The sequence below is a fragment of the Vicugna pacos genome, chromosome 11, assembly GCF_048564905.1.
Source record: "Vicugna pacos chromosome 11, VicPac4, whole genome shotgun sequence".
NCBI lineage: Eukaryota > Metazoa > Chordata > Mammalia > Artiodactyla > Camelidae > Vicugna > Vicugna pacos.
The window spans coordinates 88,390,685-88,410,258 of NC_132997.1; the positions used below are offsets into that span (position 1 = coordinate 88,390,685).

Sequence of the window (19,574 nt, forward strand, 5' to 3'; positions counted from 1 at the left end):
AAATAATTATATAATTGAGAATCTAAAAAAATCAATACTTTTGAAATTCATTTAGTTTCTAAATCAAACACACTGTGATTTTGTTTCATAAAGTAGTTTGTCTGAGACCCTCTAAAACATTAGCTCATTTGCCATTTTAGAATATTACACATACTTGAATGTGTGCCTATCCATAAATTTCACTGAGCGAAGATTTTGGTTTGGGGATACATAATTAACCTGAATTTCATTTTTATTCCAGAGAGTTTATTGGCAAATCACATGACAGATTACTAACAGATTTATTTTAGTATTGCATCCCTGTGCACTAAGATAGTAAATCACATCAATGTTCCAATTTTTAGTTTTTCCTTTTGATTGAAAAAGAATGTCATTCAAGTAAAATTTAAAAATAACACAAAGCAAATCACAATAATCTCATCACTTTACCACAAATGTCTACTCACGTATGTACCTACTATGTTGTTAGGATCATTGTATATGTGGAAATTTATATTATTCCTTCTTTTTCTTTCTGGGGAAATTTCACCTTTGCCTTAATAAACTTGCTTCTGGACTCTGAAAATTTGAGTTAGATGAAGAGTCTTAGGTAGTGTGAATAGGGATGTGTCTTAATTTGCATTTCCTCACCAGGAGCTCTAGGAAAAGAAGGCAATTCTTCAGTAATCCCATCTTCACGATATCCTCTAGTTCCCCAAAGAGATCACCGGGCATTTACAGCTCCAAAGCAGAGGAGAGTTCTTAGAAGTTACCCGTCATTCTTCTTGAGCCATCTTCCCTTTTCAAATTTCTAGCCTTAGATGCTTAGCAATTCTTTCTTTGATTATAAAAAAAAATCTTGCCTTCATTAGCTGTTTATTAAGTAAAGGACTACACCTGTTGGGGTTTAATCTGTTATAAAACAGTAAACAAATCAGATTGAACTCTCCTGTGTGCCCATCATCCATATATATTTACATGAAGAATTGCACCACGGAAGGTCCACTCAGTCCCTTTGCAATCACAGTCCTCTTCAAAATATTGACTATTCTGACATTTTAATTAAAATCATCTATGGCTACCTTGGGCATTTAAAAAAAATTTTTCCCCTTCCTTCCTTCCCTCTTTTTTTAGTTTAAAAGGAGACAAATATGAGACACTGATATAATCCATATATCATCATCCATTTTCAAGTGGAAAATACCAAACCTAAATGAAATATGTTTTTACTTTGTGTAAATAGAGGCAACCGTGAGATTTGTAATATTATATTTTATCTAATAAAAATAGCTATTAAATCTGCTTTACTACCTTTTATTTAGCACTTTGTTCACATTTAGATTTAAATTATTATTTGGTTACTATATTAAGAAAATTGTTAAACCAATAGTGAAGAGCTCAGTTTTTGAGCAAAAACAGCTTTTTTCATTTCCTTGAACAGTTATGTTTTACACTCTCACTCACTTTATTTAGTGGACAGCTATTTTTTAATTTTTCTGTGAGATTCAGTGTCACAATATTTGATTCATTTGAATCTTTTTAGGCATTAAAATAGCAATATAGCTATTCTTGAGGTTTTTATATTTATGACTCAGCATTTTATGAATTGATTTATTGTTCACTCAAAATGTTACAATTTGGTCTCAGTTTGAAAGGTTAGATTTAATTATAATGAAGCACTAAGGACTGATAATTAGAATTTGAAATCCAAATGTCAGTATATTTATTGTGAAGCTACTTGAGTCGGATGAGAATTTTACTAGTATATCTGACAATCCTGATCATGAATACTCCAACATAGTTCTAAAGATAAGGCTGTCTTTAAGTTCTCCTTCAATGTTTTTCTCTTTGACGAGAAAACAGATATGAGTTATAATACGCGCTATTAGAAACAGTGAAAATAGTATATATTGTGCTTGTATTTGGAAATGAGTCACACCCGAATTACCTATTGTTCTCATTTGAGTTAATAGGCATAGGTTATCATTAAATATATGTATGTCCAAATACTATTTTAGATTCATGGTAAACACAATGGCATTTGTAAATAATTAAAGGAGTAAGAAATGGAAGGGTTTTATGCTTTTTTCTGTCTCAGTGATTCCACCTAACATTTTATAGTAGAGAAAATGGGCTAATATTAAGGAGTAGAAGCAGCAGTCAAGTTCAGTGAGTGGGCAGATTTACTTGACTTAAATTGAAAATCTTTGGAAGACTGATTTGGTGGAAATTGGGTAAAACGTAGAGCTAGGACAGTACCGGAGATGTGAGTATCAGTTGAGCTACATTTAATATGGTAGGCAATAGGAAATAAGATTGAATGTGAAAAATTTCTTTGTCACCCTTTAAGGTGGTATGAAATTATTAGTTATTGTCATTAATCCATTTAATTTTAGAATATTATTATTTTGAATATGTAATATTAGATGTTTCTTCTGGGCTTCTTTCTAATTTATGGTTTTAGTTTTTATGTTTGAGTCTGTAATCAGTTACATTACTTTTGGAGTACGGTGTAAGGTAAAGACTGAGGTTCATATTTTCTCCATATGGATGTCCACATGTTTCAGAACCATTGCTGAAAACACTACTCTTTTCCCATTGAATTTCCTACTCTTTGCTGTCTTTCTGCTTTAAACAGCGTCTCACAATTTTGGTATGTTGTATTATCACTTTTGTTTATTTCAAAATATATTCTAATTACTCTTGTAATTTCTTCTTTGACCTGTGGGGTTTTTTAAAGGAGATACTGTTTAATTTCCAAATATTTCATGTTATTTCCCAGATGTATTTTTTGTTTTGATTATTAATTTAAGTTTTCAGTGGTCAGACCACATACTTTGTATGATTTTAGTGCTTATAGAGACCAGTTTTCTGGCTACGAATATAATCTACATTGATGAATATGTGCTAGAAACAAATGCAGTTGTTGTAATGCTTCGATTAGATTAGATAATGTTTCTTTGTGATTTAAATTCTCCTATATTCTTACTTATTTTCTGTCTACTTCTCTCACTAGACAGGAAGAAGTGTTGAAATATCCACCAATAATTGTAGATTTGTTTACTTTTTTCATTTTTGTTTCATGTATTTCAAAACTCTTGTTCTTGGGTGCATTCAAGTTTTAGAATTCAGGACTCCTTTTTGCATTAACATCTTATTATAATGAAATAGTCCTTGTTATTCCTGGTAATGACACATGTTCTGGAGTGTATTTTTTTCTAATATTAATATAGTCACTCTAGCTTTCTTATGCTTAATGTTTGCATAGTGTACATATTCCCCTTTTCTTTTTTAATATACGTTTCTTTAATTTAAAAATGAGTTCTTATAGATTGCATATATGCAGTTGTCTCTCTTTTTTATCCAACACAATAATCTCTTTTTTCATTTGTAACTGCAGTGTTTACACTACGTATCATAATATAATTCTCAACACTGTCGTGTCTTCCGTATTGATGTTTTTATTCCATCTTTTCTTTGCTCACTTTTCCTCTTTTCCCTCCTTCTTTTGGATTGAGTACTTTGGGATTTGTTCTACCTCCATGATTGTTTTATTAGCTCTACTTTTATTTTTTAACGGTGGCTCTAGTTTACAATGTGCACTTTGAACTTGTCACACTCTACCCTGAAATTATATTTTTATCTTCACATGTAATGTAGAAAACTTTCAACAATGTATTTCTGTTTTCCCTCTCCCATCCATCGTGCTATTGTGTCATGCATTTCACTCATACGTACTTTACACACATCTTAATATATAGGCATCAATTACCCTTGAAAGAAATGTTTCAATGAGAAAAGTCTTTTATATATGTATGTCTAAATATTTACCATATCCCTGCTCTGCATTCCTTTGTCTGGTCCAAGTTTCCATCAAGGGCCATTTTCCTTACTCTTGAACAACTGCCTTTAACATTTCCTATAGTACAGACCTGCTGGCAACAAATTCTTTCCACTCTATCTGGAAAGAGGTATCTATTTTACCTTCCGTTTTCAAAATATTATCACTGGGTGCAGAATTCTAGGTTGACCTCTTTTAGTCTTTTAAGAATGCCTTTCCTTTTTCTTCCTTCCATAGTTTCTGATGAAAAAGGTAAGTCTACTGTCTGTCTTTTCTCTGTTCATCTGCACATAGTATGTCATTTTCTTTGAACATCTAGTTTTGGGCCTGTTTTTGTTCACTGATTTATTTGTCCCTCATTGTGATCAGTTTCCTGCTTCTTGGTAAGCCTGGGGAATTTTTATTTGATTCAGGACATTGTATATTTTACATTGTTAACTGTCTGGGTTTTGTTGTTGTTGGATTTTTTTTAAATGTGTTGAGTTTTAAAGTTTTTGTTAACAGTTAAGTTACTTGTGCTTAGATTTAATCCTTTTGAGGCTTATATGCGCTGTATTAGAGCAATCCAGACTAGCCTCCTCTTTAGGATTCAGACAGGAAAGGTATGGGGGCTTTCTGTGTTCTTGGAACCCTCTGAAGGACCAACAAAAACTCTACACTCTGGCTGGTTGGAGCTCAAGTGTCTTCCAGCATTTGTGAGCTCAGAAAACTGTGTATCTCCTCATTCTTTGGCCGTTCTTTGCCTGGCCTTGTTCTTGTTCAGCAGGAATTTAAAGATATTTGGAGCTCTTTTTCTGCACGTGCTTATTCTCTCCAGAATGGAGCCCTACAGCAGGCAGCCACCTCAGTCTCCCCGAACTTAGATCTTTTTACTCCTTCAGTAAAACATCTAAGCTCGGGTGCACTACTTCCGGCCGCACAGGCTGGAGTAGCGCCGCAGACAGAAAGCCAGGGCAGTGGTCGGCTCACGTCATTCGCTTCTCTTCTGTCAGGAGTCGCAGTGCTGTTCTGCCTATTGTCCTGGATCTGGAAGCAATTCTTTCATATATTCTGTCCACTTTTCTACTTACTTCTGGCAGAAGGAGAAGTCTGATCTCTGTTAATCAGAGCCAGATGTGGAAATCCTAATCTGCTTTTTAATTTAAAAATTTTGTATTTCTCATTCGATTTCTAAAATTGGTATCCATATATATATTCAAAGATTTTTCTCTTAAATTGTGAGCTTTGTGCAGAAAGATCCTAAGTGATAAAGAACTGTAACATTTCATACTGTTTATTTACCACGGTTATTTCCTTATGATGCCTTGGCTCACAGAGTTTTTCTGTGTCCAGTGTTGCTGTCATGTTTTGCTCACCAGGAAAAATAGCTCTGATCCTGGAAACAGAAAAGGATTGTTAGTTTCCCTCTCCATTAGACGGAGGTAATTTGCCTTGCTTACTTGCAAATAATGTGCTAGATCTTGATGATGGATTAAGCTTACCTCTAGAGGAATGTACAAACATAATTGCTAATAAGAGAATGTTCTGTAGCTACAGTTAGCATATATATGCAAAGCATATGCATATGGAGAGAGAGAGTGAGAGAGAGAGAGAGACTATTTGAATGAGACACCTTTACATAGGTTACATGCATATACTCTCATCTTTATATTTCAAACATCTTTTACGGTAGAGCAGTGCCTTTCAATATGTTATACAGAAATCCACTAGTAAAATATCAGTGGATTTCATTCATCAAAATATTTAATTATTTTATATTGTATTATTTCTAAATTATTTTTAAGCTCAATTTCTACAGACTGAGTTGCTATATACTTAATTTTTCTAAATAAAAATTTGAGGGCCATGATCCTTACTACACTAGCAAGAAAATTACGTACATATTAGTTTGAACAAAAAAAGGGAGGGAGAAAAATTAAATTAGGATATTTTGATCTGAGTTTATCATATCCCTATGTGTTAAAAGTCCAAGGTCCATTCCTTAACATTGATTGTTCTGGAATAAACTGAAATGTATTATAAGAGATGATTTGGACTGTTGTTTTGCAAATGTCTGATGTTGTGTTTTTCAGAATATTTTTCACAGAGACCCTTTAATTGAGAGGCAAGAGTTCAGATGGCAGTTATACAAATTAGTCTTTGCATATTTGATTCTAGGAATGTACATTTTCAGCATGGTACTCATAGAATTAAATGCACAGCTGCCAAAATTGTTAATGGGAACTGCATGCTTAATTTAGTGTTACACTGAAAATATATCCCTTCCTGCTCAATATTTTCAATCAAAAAAATTCATTAAGAAGTGTTTTTATCTACTTTTCATTTCCAAGTTACAACAAGAGAATGTTATACTCCATTAAAAATTAGTGTTTAAGTAGCAAATTTCAGAAATGAAATATTGACTTTTTGAAGTGCTTTCTATGAAAATTTAATTTATGAAAAAGAAAACTCATGGAATATGGTTGCAGTATTTCAAGCTTTTTTTTTCTATGCTTACAATTATTATGCAAATATTATTGCTGTTGCAAAAGACCTTTGTCATGAATTGCTTTGTAATGGAGCAAGGTTATTGAACACTCTTTTTGAAAAAATGTGTCTATGACAGTATTATCCATAAGACCTGAAGATAAATTGCTGGTGGTAAAAGACTAAACAAATGCACCCACCTTTTTTTTTTTTTTTTATTAAAGTGCTAGAATTAAAGATGTTTATCCAATTGCTTTAAATCAATTTATTTTTATATTTTCTAGCCAGGCCTGTGGTAGTAAATATGAAACAATGATTGTGCTCAGCTTTCTTCTTTAGCTGTCACTAAGATGGTGTCATAATATTTAGAGATATGCTCTCTAACTGTCAGCATTTGTTACAGTTCAGTGATGCGTGATAAAGTGTGAGGGACATTGTCTCCCTCTGCTGCTAAACGTATTAATGGAGAATGATATTTCCCAATGACTTCTTACTCAAGGTCAAAATAATGAGATTCATCTGTATTTTTCAACAATTTGTTTGTTAATTAATGTATTTTCCATCTTAGCCTGTTTCCTCAAGTTTATTGGGTACTCTCTAAACTTTAAGGCAAATATATATTGCAATTTAAAGAAGCATTTTTCATTTTAACCTTTAATTTTATTTTAAATAATCATCTATGATCTCAATTTATTTTTTAAAATAAATAAGCAGCATTACTGTTTGTTCTTTTTATTGCTACTTATGAAATATGATAGACATAGAATTTTAGATTTCTCTAATATATTTTAATCTCTTCCTGTTTGTGATGCGAATATGAAAATTATTTTATAAAATACTAATTACTGTATGATAGCCAATCAGACATTCTATTTATTTAATAATCATCTCTTATTCATAGAGTGCTTTTAAATTTACAGTTTGCTTTCACAGGCAGTATTTATTTTCATCCTGGTAACAATTCTTTGTGGTAAATATTTGAGAAAATGTTACCCCCATTTTACAGATGAGGAAATTGAACTCAGGGATGTTCATACTCTAAACTCATACAGCTTAAATGTAAAGCCAGGCTCTTTGACTACCTATCCAGTGTCTTTCCTTCTATTCCATTTTTCTTTGTTTATATTTATTGAGAATCTGAAGATTGCATATCACCTGTATAAATATAGCATTGTGCTTTTATAGAATAACCAAGTTACCACTACTGCAATTAGATGTTCACTGCTTCTGGATTAGTCTTTGTAAATCATCACTCTAAGTGATGTCACTTCGTTGCTCACAAAACTTAAGTGACTCATTGCCAACCCTTTTCCTCCTTCATTTATCCCTGTAACCATTTTCCAGGAGAAATAGTTACCCAGATAAGCGATACCATTGGTTGTAGATTTTCATTTACTATAGGTGACCTCATCTCACTGAGTAGAGTACATATCGGTTACAAATGGTGGCATAGTATAAATTCATTTTATTGATTTGATAGGAACCAATGTATACTACTGGTTTAATAACACCTGTCTTTCCAATTACAGTATACCTATCTGTCATAAATAGTCTTTGGTTTTTCCCCATAGCACTTTAGACTTTTTAAGGACTCAATTTTCATTCAAACTGATGCTGTCCAATGGTATTATTCAAAGCAGACTCTGTAAATGTTTTAAGTTCGGTATTATTAGCAATGTTATATGCATAAATTAACTCCATTGCTTACAACTACCCTTCCATAGTGAAGAATCTAAAAGAGTAAAATGTATAATTTAGAAATCTGAACTCTGGTGTTCAAAAATCCTCAAGATTAGTGGATGTACTACCAAGAGGTAATTTGAAAAACATATCTGAACTCTGAAGTTCTGTGTCAGAATTTGGATTTTGAAAGCTCCCTATAGGTAAAATACAGGGGGCATGAACACTATATACTTATGTAGATACTTCTGGAAATAATTTATTGTAACCAAATATTATAATAGCCCAAATATGTGACAGCAGATTCAAGTTGTTACTAAAAATATGCATTTATATTTTTAGCCATTTTAATCATGATATATGGACAGTAACTAGATTTTTTGTTAATTAAAAGTCTATAAAGTAAAAATGCATAATATATCAATAATATATATCACTGTCACTAAATAGAAAATTTCCATTGTTGGAAGTTTGAAGTTTTTTTTTAATTGTGGAAACCTAAATTCGCAAAAGGATTAGGTTCAGCAGAGTGCTAACAGGTTAAAGGTACATACTTTAGTTTTTCTTAGCTTTTAAATTCAAAAGAATATGATTTGAACTTCTGATTGGAAGTAATGACTTCCTCAGTAGTTTAAAACCTCCATAGACAAAACTGAAAAACTTGGTTCAAGCTTTTGTCTGATTTACTGTGTATAAGTGGTAATAGTTATTGGGGGTTATTTTTAAATTTTTAATTGTTTGGGTAACATGAATTTATAAATTATGTATAAGTACATATAAACACTATTAATATAAATACTTTATAGATAACATACATTTAAAATAGAAACTGAGTTGAGGTTTATTTTAATGTTATTAAAATGGAATAATACTAATTAATGTAGTTATATTTGGAAAGTTCTGAATTTTTCAAAAAAGTATGTAATTTTAGTGAGGCTATCAAGGATATAAAATTATATAGTTTCCTCTGCAAGCATCACTGCTCCTTTAGTTTCTCCGCACCTCTTGATACGGTGTGGGGCACACTGAGTATCTGACAGTGAAGTAGGCAGGATGTGTGCAGGGGGAGCGCTGGTGCAGTCCACGGTGAAACCCAAAGAGAGAAACTCTCTTCTGGCCCGCCAGAAGTTTCATCCACAGGGAAACTTACTCAGCTTCTGAGTTGAGGTAATATAAGCTATAATTTAAATTAAGAGTGTTTAGAGTTTTAAAAAAATCAACTGATGAAATTTTTGCATTGTGAATCAGTGTTTCATAATCATCATCAAAACTGTGTTAGTCCTTTAGGAACTCACAATTTAAAAGAGAAATGATTTCCTATGTTCAGATTTATACACAGATGCATGTTATTACACCTACTCAACACGAGAGTTGCTGTTTTGCCTACTTTCTCCTGCTCATTTTTTGGCTGAGTGCCTAAAAACAGAGAAATGAGCAGTTTGGACTGGGGTTGGGGGGAAGCAAGGGGTTGAATCTCACATTGGGCACCATCAATATAAAGCGGAAGTGGGTAAATTGGATAGTCAAACGTTTGGTTGCACCGAGCAGAAGTGTAGGGTGAAAGATCTGGGGTCTTTAGTGCCCTCAGCAGAGGTGTAGGGTTGGATACTTGAGATCCGTGGCCCCTGTGTGCTTCAGGGGTAATAGTGCATATACATGCTAATCTTCTGAGATGTTTGGAGTCTAGTCAGGAGGACATAGGTAACTGACAAAAGTAATAAAATCATTTACCTCTTATTATACTAGAGTCTAAGCTTGGTGCATTCTAAAAAAACCTATTTCATTTTTTTTCCTTCACAACCAGGAGGTAGCTAAAATTATTATTCCCATTTTATAAATCAGGCTTGTAGAGGTTGTGTAACTACTCAAGATGACACAGCTAATAATGAAGAAACTGGAAATGCAAACCCAAGTTGTCATTATTCCAGAAACTATATTCTTCACCACTCTTTCTAGTACACTAAATGATCTTTCCAGACTTGCAATAAAACCAAATTTGAGTAGCAAATAGAATACATTTAATAAACAAATGCAGGCAATTGAATTCTATGAAAAATTTTTAATAGATTCCGTAATATTTACAAAAGATTTCCGTTTTCTCTTAGTAGCTTTATTTCTATAGAAATAATGAGTCAAAGCCTCTTCAAGAATTTTTCTTTTTTTTTTCCTGAGGACTCTTTAAAGTGATAGTTGTAACTTTTATAATTTTACTGTTGTAAGTAAGTTAATGTTGGTTAACCTTGATAGAGAGTGTTAGAATTGCATGGCTGCTTAGAGCCAGCATGTCTGAGTTCAGATCTCAGTCATGTTACTACACTTCTCTTGCTTCAGTTTTCTTGTTTATAAACTAAGGAAAATAATAGTACCTACATCATGACGTTGTGAACAATAAATTGCTACATGTAAAGTTATTTAATTAACAATTATTGCTAAAGAGGATTAGTTGTCAAAATTATGGAATCCAAAGTTAATTCTATTTTTAACAAAGTGAAACTAATTATCTTTAATGTTGATTATATACTTAAGCACCATTCAAAATGACAGAATAAAGACTATCTTTATTGTAACATTTTGAGTTAAGGAAGATTATCATGAAAAGAAAATAACAAATATAATCATTTACCTTTGTTTTCAAAATTTCAAATATGTAGATGATATATTACATAAATGTAGAGTTTCAAAATATAAATCCTGTCCAAACAACACAGTAGTTTTCAAGGGTTTTTTTGTTTTGTTTTGTTTTGCTGTGTACTTCATGGTAAAGTGAAACAGTGAAAGAAGAACTTAACAAAGTGTAATTGATTGGATTGGACATTTGTATACCTCTGTGGGTATTGTTTAATTGTCCATGAGATTGAGTTGTTAAATAAGCAGATTAATATAAGTAACATAAAGAAAGAAAATAATGAGAACATTGGCAAATAATTTTACTTCTACTGTAAAATTGTTCATTATAGGTAGCTTTTGTTGGCTTATAAAATACATTTTGTTTGGAGAGAAATTTTTATTTTACTTATATCAGGTTGTTTAGATTCTATTTCATATATCACTTATTAGATATTTTCAAAATAAAGCATTTAAAGTTAGACAGAGGTAGACCTATTAGAAGGTATAAATTGATAAAATGTCTACTGTATATCCCTTTAGGATTATGTAACTCCATACATTTAGCTTATGTCAAGTATAGTCAGGAAACATTTCAGTCTTTCAGGTGTTTATATTCTTATGTAAACCTGTATGTAATGTAAATATATGTCATATTTATAACATCTTTTTACTGAGTTCAAAAAGCACAGTTTTAAATAACTAAATGATGTTTAATTAAACACCATCAGTTCTCATCTGATGCAGAGACATAAAAAGCTTTTGATGAATATTAATTTGATATTATTTGAATCCTGTTTTGTAATTTAGAGGAACATTTTATCCAAAAAAAGCAGAGCCAGTAATTTAGGGACTTCTGTTGACAGAATAGTTTAATCAGATCAACATTTCCACTGGATTTTAAAATACTTTTTTTTTCTTAATTTCTTAAAAGTATCAGTTTGCTAAGTTGATAACATAATAATAATTACTAGCAAAAAAACTAAGGGAAAGGAGAAGTGAGAAGTAAGAAGAGCATTGAAGTTTCGCCCTGTTGTCATTTGTCCATAAAGGCAAGCTTGACATTCAGTTTGCTGACCTCAGGGTGTAAGGGAGAACAAGGGAAAGCACAAGCTCTGCTCAGCACTGAGAATCTCATAGAAAATGAAATGCTCTTCATTTTAAAGTAGGGCCTTAAAGGGATGCACATTCAGGGAAACGGTGAATCGAAAGTCATTCTGCAACACTCCCACCATATTGTAGCCACAAGCTGTCCCTTAATTACCTGCATGATCCAAAAATATCTTGAACCATGAGTTTAGTTTAAAGTAGCTTCTGGCAGACAAGAAAGGAAATCTTCTGTGAAGAAACACACCTTCATTAGGCTTTAAAGAATCTGCCAACATATTTCTTTTAAGAAAAATAAACAGCACACAGTCAAAAATTACCAAACATATAATAAAGCACCATTAGCAAGAAGCAGAAGAAGTGATAGATGAATAAAACAGACCTGAAGATTTAAAATATTGGAATCATTGAAAACATATTATAAACTGCTGTGCTTGCCATGTTGAAAGAAGCAAAAAGAAGTTTGAAAAAATCTGAAAACTGTAAAAAGCAACCCAGCGGATTTGAAACATAACCAAATAGAACTTGTAGAATTGGAAAATAAATTAATTAAAAATTTGAAACTATAAGCCAGTGAAAATATCTTTCTAGAATGAAGGCAAAATAGGCATTAATTTAAGACTGAGAGAGTTTGACAGTATCAGGTTATTCACTAATTGAAAATCTAAAGGCTATATATACTTGAGGGAAAAGGAAAGTGATAGAAGAGAGAAAGTCTGATATGCATGAAAAATGTAATATGTGGGTATTTCTGAACAGTTATTAACCATGTAATATATACATTTACCATATGACTCAGCGATCTTCTACGTATATATCCTAGAGAAGTGAAAACTTATGTTCATACAAAAGTGTATTCAGGAATGTTTACAAGTGCTTTATTCATAATCTCCCCAAACTGGAAACAACACAAATAAATGGATAAGCAAAGTGTGGCACATTCCAATATAACTCAAGGGGGGAAAATGAATGAGCCATCGTTACATAAAAGAAAGGTATTTATCTAAATTGGTGCAGCCACTATGGAAAACAGTATGAAAGATTCTTACAAAACTAAAAATAAAGTTACCACATGATCCAGCAGTCCCACTCCTGGGCATATATCCGGCAAAATGAAAACTCTAATTCAAAAATACACATGCATCCCAATGTTCATAGCAGCACTATTTGCAATAGCCAGGACATGGAACCAACTGAATGATCCTTGACAGATGAATGGATAAAGAAGATGTGGTGTGTGTGTGTGTGTGTGTGTGTGTGTACAATGAAATATTACTCAGATGTAAAAAAAGAATGAAACAATGCCATTTGCAGCAAAATGGATGGACCTAGAGATTATCATACGGAGTGAAGTAAGTCAAATAGAGAAAGACAAATATATGATATCACTTATATGTGGAATCTGAAGAAAACGATATAAATGAACTTATTTTCAAAAAAGAAATAGACTCACAGACAGGAAACAAACTTATTGTTACTAAAGGGGGAAGAGGGTTTGAGAAGGATAAATTAGGAGCTTGGGATTAACAGACACACACTACTGTGTATAAAGTAGATGAGCAACAAGGGCCTACTGTGTAGCACAGGGAACTATATTAAATATCTGTAATAACTTATAATGGGAAGGAATCTGGAAAATAATATATATATATTTATATATATATAACTGAACCACTTTGCTGTACACCTAAAACTAACACAACATTGTAAATCAACTACATTTCAATTAAAAAACAGCATCTAATTTCTAAGTCAGAAAATACATGGAGTTGAATGATACTGAAAACATTACGTATCAAAACTTGTGAGACACAGCAAAAGCAGTACTTAGAGGAAAATCTATAAGCTTAAATGTTCATATTTTAAAAAAGGTAAAGATTAACATGCTGTATATTTAATGCAAAAAATTTAAGAAGAACAACATAAAAAGGCAAGTAAGTAGAGGAAAGAAAATAATAAAATTGGTAACCAAAGTTAAAAAAAAATTCAATACCCTTTGGTTAACAGGTTCCATCTCTCTCTCTCTTTTTTTTTTAAAGACCAATAGATGAGAGAGACCACAAAAACTGTTAAAAGAGAAAAAAAGAGATGATACAGATAATAATGGGTTTGAAAGGGTAGATATAAAAGAATGCTAAGCATTTTCTCTGATTCTCTAGTAATTAAAAATAATTAGTATTTAGTGCAATACAGTGTTTGTAAGTTTGCTACACTTCATCCAAAGTCAAGCTATCCATTAGGCACAGTAGCCACAGTGCCTGGGACTCAAAATATTTTAAGGACTTACAAAACTTTTTATAAAATTAAAAAAATTTTTACTTTCTGTTAAAATCATAAGAAAAAGTAACTATAATCATAATGGATATGTAATAATGAATCCAGCCAGGATTGTTTGCTTCAATACCAATATAGTCATAAAATATAATTTTTCCATTTCTCTCACTAAATTTCTTTCTTTCTTAAAATGTATTTTTTATGGAGGAAGTGACCCACAAAGGCAAAAGTGTTAGCATCCACTGAAGTCATAATATACCCCTGAATTTAACAGCATGGGATAAAAAAATTTAAACACCTCAGGTGGATGTACGTTAGATAACTTTGTAAGAATGTGATTATGCCTCCTAATGTATTTGCAACTACTTATTTAAATTATTTAAATAAATTATGTATTGTAAACATAGACAGCATTTTAGTAAGGTCCTCTTCAGAATCAATTTTAATTTGTTATTATTGCAAAGTAAATTGTCACCAACAGACATGTATTTCATAGTTTTTTTAATATATGAATTGAATGTTATTACTTGAATGACGTGTGTTTGGACATGTGACGGGTAATTGATGAGTGTGAGATATAAAAGATGTGACAGCGGGATGCGGAAGCAGGCTGGAGCTGATGGTAGGACAGCGTCCATCCTTTCCTCCCTCAGCCTTCTGTGACATCACATTGGTGCTTGGAATGGGCTGTGGTTAGAGTATTTATACCATGGAAATCTGCAAAACCTGCAGATCGGGCCTTTTTCTCTCTCTTTTTAAAGAAATGATTGTTAAACATTTACTACCACACCAATGTATGAAGTACATGAAAACATAAAGGAGTTTCTATAATGCTGTTACATAAAAATTCGGGGGGATAAAGAGATTACCTTTGTTTGCATAGTTGTACTCCTTTTTATAACATATATTTCCTCCTTAAAAGCCTTCACAGCTTTAAAATTGTATTTATTATATCTTTAGAATGTGTAACCAGAGCTAGCTTTCAGGTAATAGTTTTACTATGGTAATGTTACATTTCTAACCAGATGTGCCCTTTGAAATTCAGAGTATCCTTTGTGGAGAGGTTTGGGAAACAAGCTGTGTAGACTGAAACAGTCACATGTTCTACCTAAAATCTGGGCAGAAATTCAATAAAATCATGAAGTTCATAAAATTGGTATTTATGATATTTTACAATTTTGATGGACATTACATTTAATGAAAAACATTAATATATTGGAAACTATGTTTTTGTTCAAGTGCCTTCCATAGCCCCATACAATGATGATCAGAGTTTATCCAAAAGTTGTATAGATACATTTGAAAATAAGAGAATTAGTGCAAATTTCTTGAGCTGATAGAAATTTGGGATTGCCTGAATTTTTTTGTTTTGGAAAAATTAAAAAATACATTAAAAAAATACAAAGAAGCAAACAATCATCCATATTCCCACACCCACAATTAAATACAGTTAATATCCTGGCATGTTTACTTGTGGTTTTGTTCCTTTTTTATTAAGAAAAATTGCTGTTGCTGCTGAAAAGTATTATACATGTTTATTGAAAATAATTCAAACAAAAAAGAAGGGAGTAAGAATGAAAGAAAAAAGAATGGAAATGTCTCTGTCTAAAAATCATCATGAATAACACTCTGGAAATATCTTTCCCTTACATACGTGTAGAAAAAAATTGGGATGGAAGGAAGGCAGGCCAACAGGCAGGCAGAAAGATTTCTGATAAGGTGGGTGCTACTTTTATGCAAATAATTTTATTTCATTTTACTTTAATTCAGTAGAAGAAATGGAAACTGAAGTGAAATAAATATTTCTTGAACTTCAAAAATTGTATTACCATGAGATATTAATTCCTAAAGTATTCCTCTAAGATTAAAATAAGAAATTAGGAAAAATGTTAAGAATTTGGAATCAAATCCATTTCTTAACTGTATGTTTGTACTTTTGATTACATGCTTTGATAAAAGAGAATAGTAGTGATTTCACGTGCGCTTTGCATTTCTCCTCCCCTCTCCTCCCAATTTTGTTATTTGTATATTCTTTATATTGTATAGGTTTGTAAGATTCACCTTTTGTTCTATGAATGCCTACGGTTATTGGTTGTATGTTTTGATGGATTTGATACACACTACCAGTCCTTTTACCACAGCTGACTCTTTTATTTTGATTTATCTCTTAAGTGACTGGATTTCATTGTCAAGCAGTTTTTTCTTTGTTTGTCTGTTAATTTTAGGAAACTTTCATGACGGTATATTTTCCAAACATATGTTTCCGAACCTTTTTCTGCTCCAGTGCCATTAGTGTCTCAGTCACAGCGCTCCCAGGACAAAGAAGTACCTGTTTTGTTTATTAAATAGTTAGGTCCAAACAGCTTGACAAGTATTTATAGTCTGATGACTTACTAGCTGTTTAAAAACTGCATACAAAGTGAAAGTAATGTTTTATTCCGTTCTTAAATAACGCCGACCACTTACTGATGGGATGTGTATGCCTGCTCAACACTGTGCAGCTTCGCAAACCTTGGAATCAGATTGTGCTGTGTAAATTCCCTATTCTTTCTGGATTTTCACATGGTTCTTGCTTTTTATCATAGCAACTGCTGAAAATTCAGCCTCACAAAAATGTGACATTGTTGAAAAGAATGTAGCACCATCTGATGTTTAAATTGGGGACTTCTTTAAGCAATCAGCTATGCCATGGGTCTGTTACTAATACCACTATATGTACATTTAGTGTTTGATAAAAGCTTTGCCTTTGGGGTTAATATTCTAACAATAATTATTTATTCTACTACTTGTGGTACTTCCCTATTTGTGTTACCAAAATTGAGGCTGGGGGAGACATAATTGCTATGTCCCTTAGTTTCCTGGACTTCATTCTTGCTTCAGTGAGCAGTTTAATCAAGGAGGACCCAGGATTTGGGTGCTGAGGGAGAGGGGTGACTGTGTTCTTGTATTTTCTATGTCAGTGAACAACCTCTTCTCTCTCCAGGGGAAACTTCAGTGCCCCTAACTCAAAGTCCCTCAAGCTTCCAACTTGCCCTTCTGTTAGTAGAACATTACCCTCCACTAGGCGTCTTTACTTAACTGATTTCCTTACCTTTTCTCTCACCTCCTGAATTTGCCCCAGCCTACCTGGCAACGCAGACAGCTAACTAATAATAATTCCTACTCTATGGTATGTCTTCGTGCCATGTGAAACTGGTACTGCCCTTAATAAAATACTCAGCAGTGATAAACCCTGCCTGAATAGATCGAATATTTATCCATCGTCATTGACACAGATACACATGCACACATATACTAGTTTTGTTAAGAATATATTGATTACAATGAAAGAAAACTTAAGCATGAGGACATACATAACCTGTACGTTTTGGGATGAATACTTTGTCTTCCTGTGTCAGTTGTTGTTTTGGTGAAGGATTGGGAATAATTATATTTTATAAATTGCCCGGTAGCCAAAGCAGTGTAGGTTCATTTGAAACATGAGCTGTCCTGGTAATTAGAGTTAATGGTGATTTGGCTCAAATAGTTTATTTTTGTTCTCTATGTTGCTTAAGCATCTGTCCATGAATTAGTTTTTTAATGTTTCCATATGTTCTGGTTTGTGTTTGGCATATTTGGTTCTGTTACCATAATGAGGTAAAACCATAGATTTTCTAAGTAGTCCTTGGAAAATATTTAATAAGTTCCCTTAGACTGGCAGAAAATTAAATTATTTTAAGTTGTTTTTAATAAATCTGCTTTTCATCTTATTCATATTTGATATTAACGATGAACTTGCAAGTCAGTTTCTCAGAGTCCACAAACTAAATTAGGTCTAATTTGAAACAAATAAGTGAATTGTCACAGAGGAAGATACTTTATTACTGATTTGTAGATATAAATAGTATAAAATTTATTTTCCCTAACTCAATTTGTGATATTATTTTGGGCTTACATATGAATAAAAGGGTATCTGTCATTTAGCACCTGTAGAAGAGTCATTTCCTCATATAGAAATTGTAATAAATATGGTATGCTCTCGCTTACCACTCTTGATAATCCTTAGCGCATGTATTTTCCAATCCTGATATTTAACCTGTTTCTTCTCTCCATATAACCTCCATAGTTCATGCTTTGTTGACAGAAATTTAATTAGGCAGGTAAGTGAGTCAATTAAAACAAAAATCTTTTAATTCACAAAACTTAAAAGTAACATTTTAAAGTGAACAACTCAGTGTCATTTAGAGCATTCACAGTGATGTGCAACCACCACCTCTGTGTAGTTCCAAATCAAAACTAACACCACAGGCTAAAACCCTGTACCCATGCTCCCCTACACCTCTCCCCTAGTCAGATCCCTGGCAGCCACCAGCCAGCGTCTTCTCTATGAATTTACCTATTAATGAATAATTCATTAAATGGAATCACACATGAGACATGTTGTATCTGGCTCCTCTCAGCACAGTGTTTTCGAAGTTCTTTCATATTATAGCATGTTATCAGTACTTCGTTGTATGTGTAGACCACAATTTTTTTTCCATTGATGGACATCTGTGCTGTTTCCACCTCTTGGCTATTGTGAGTAGTGCTGCTGTGAAAATGTGTATACGTGTATTTAGGTACCAGTTTTCTATTTGGGGGTTATATTCCCAGGAGTGGAATTTATGATTAACATGATTATTCTATGTTTAACTTTTTGAGGCATCAGCAAAGTGTTTTTGAGAGTACAAAATGAACTATTTTATTTCCCCACCAGCAATGTATACGAGTTCTAATTTCTCCACGTTTTTCCAACTGTTGTTGTTTTCCAGTTTAAAAATTATAGATGTCCTAGTGAGTGTAAAGTGGTATCTCATTGTGGTTTCAGTTTGTATCCCTAATGACTAATAATTTTGAGTATCTTTTCATGAGCTTTTGGCCATTTATGTATCTTTTTTGGAAAAATGTCTATTCAAGTGCTTGTTTTTAATTGAAGCATAGTTGATTTACAATATTGTGTTAGTTTCAGGTGTACAGCAAAGTGATTCAGTTATATATATATATATATATATATATATATACTTTTTTCTATTTTTTCATTATAGTTTATTACAAAATATTAAATATAGTTCACTGTGCTACTGTAAACCCTTTTTGTTACTCTGTTTTTATAAATGGTGGTGTGCATCTATTAATCTCATACTCCCAGTTTATCCCTCCCACCCCCTTCCCCTTTGGTAGCCATAAGTTTGTTTTCCATGTCTGTGAGTCTGTTTCTGTTTTGTAAACAAGTTCATTTGTACTATTTTTTAGATTCTACATATAAGTGGTATCACATATTTGTGTTTTCTGTCTTACTTCTCTTAGTATGGTAATATCTAGGTACATCTGTGTTGCTGCAAATGACATCATTTCATTTTTTTATGCCTGAGTAATAGTGTATATATGTACTATTTCTTCTTTATCCACTTATCTGTTGATGAACACTTAGGTTGCTTGTATGTTGTGGCTATTGTGAATAGTGCCACTATGAACATTGTAGTGTGTGTATCTTTTCGAAATAGAGCTTTTGTCTTTTCCAGATATACGCGCAGGACTGGGATTGCTGGATCATATTGTAACTCTATTTGTAGTTCTGTAAGGAACCTCCATACTGTTTTCCGTA

The 19,574-nt window shown here is 32.5% G+C and overlaps 1 protein-coding gene across 4 annotated transcripts in view; it reads left to right on the top strand.

The window, feature by feature from the left end:
- The window catches only part of ATRNL1 (attractin like 1), a 626,998-nt gene that overhangs the window by 315,192 nt on the left and 292,232 nt on the right, over positions 1-19,574 (top strand). The window lies entirely within an intron of this gene.